The sequence below is a fragment of the Sinocyclocheilus anshuiensis genome, unplaced genomic scaffold (genome assembly GCF_001515605.1).
Source record: "Sinocyclocheilus anshuiensis isolate Anshui unplaced genomic scaffold, SAMN03320099.WGS_v1.1 scaffold1803, whole genome shotgun sequence".
Lineage (NCBI taxonomy): Eukaryota > Metazoa > Chordata > Actinopteri > Cypriniformes > Cyprinidae > Sinocyclocheilus > Sinocyclocheilus anshuiensis.
The window spans coordinates 175,625-177,160 of NW_015548301.1; the positions used below are offsets into that span (position 1 = coordinate 175,625).

A 1,536-nucleotide genomic window follows, 5' to 3' on the forward strand; every position below is an offset into this window, starting at 1 on the left:
TGACGTAGACATGTGGGGGCGTGTTAGAATGAGCCGTTTTAGGTAGGCGTGGTTGACTCTTAAATTTTATAAGGAATATCTCTTTGGATTTGAGACTTTAGTCTTTTCAACTTTACAGATCTTCTTTATGCACCAAGAGCTTGTAACACTCCAAAGAGAAAGAGAAAAAATTGAAATCGCATCATATGACCCCTTTAATCCAGTTTTTTTTCAAGACCACAAAAATCCTGGTTTTTAAATAAAGAAATTTTGAGAACAAATTAAGAAAAAGAAACTGTTTCATCTTGGATTTTAGTTGATTTAGCATATTTAAAAACGTGTTTTTTCTTATATTTAACAATTTTAAGCCTCAGCCCCCTAAATTGAGAAACACTGCTATAAAATATTTAATTATGTCTGGTTACAATTGACAAGAAACCAACATTTCCTTTCATTTGCTTTCTTAATAATACATATTTTAGGCATTCTGTTGTTTTCAGTGATTTCTCTAACGTGATTCTTTGTATTGTTTACAGTAAGCTCAGCTCCCGAAGGTTTGCAGCTTCTATTTCTCACATTAAATAATCATTAGTTACAGTTCCTCTCCCTGCGCTGACCTCAGTCATAAATAGAGATTTCCTAAACCTTTCCCACAATGCTGTGTATGAGGACAGACATTAATTAAGAAGTGCTGTCACTCTCTGTGCGTGTTGTGTGATTTTCACAATGACTACATAATGACTGGCGGTTATTGTCCACAGTCCCTTTCTGTGCTGGAAAATACAGTTTGTGCCAGTTTAAGGTGATTGAGTGAAGTTTTGAAACATAGTAGCTGCTTTTCCTGGTCTAAGGTGATCTGCCAACCTTAAAGGGATAGTTCACCCAAAAATGAAAATTTGATGTTTATCAGCTTACCCCCAGGGCATCCAAGATGTAGGTGACTTTGTTTCTTCAGTAGAACACAAATGGAGATTTTTAACTCAAACCGTTGCAGTCTGTCAGTCATATAATGGAAGTGAATGGGAATCACGGCTTTGAGGGTCAAAAAAACAAACCAAACCAAATTAAACCCTGCGGCTCGTGACGATACATTGATGTGTAAAGACACGAAACGATCGGTCTGTGCAAGAAACTGAACAGTATTTATATCGTTTTTTTACCTCTGATTCACCGCAATGTCCGAACTGTCCTCAGCGCGTTCTCAACAGCCGGCGCAGGACGCGTCTTCTTCTTCTTCTTGCTTTACGGCAGATGGCAGACTTTTAATTGCATTACCGCCTCCTATTTCTCAAATGGACCATTGACACTCCTAATTGAGATTGTAGATAGAGTGTCAATGGTCTATTTGAGAGATAGGTGGCGGTAAAAGAAGAAGAAGAAGACGCGTCACGCGCCGGCTGTTGAGAATGCGCTCAGGACAGTTCGGACATTGCAGTGAATCAGAGGTAAAAAACAATATAAATACTGTTCAGTTTCTTGCACAGACCGATCATTTCGTGTCTTTAGACATCAATGTATTGTCACGAGCCGCAGGGTTTAATTTGGTTTTGTTTGTGT

General features: G+C 38.4%; 1 protein-coding gene across 2 annotated transcripts in view; it reads left to right on the forward strand.

The window, feature by feature from the left end:
* Positions 1-1,536, forward strand: part of LOC107656139 (contactin-associated protein-like 2) — a 48,959-nt gene that overhangs the window by 28,339 nt on the left and 19,084 nt on the right. The window lies entirely within an intron of this gene.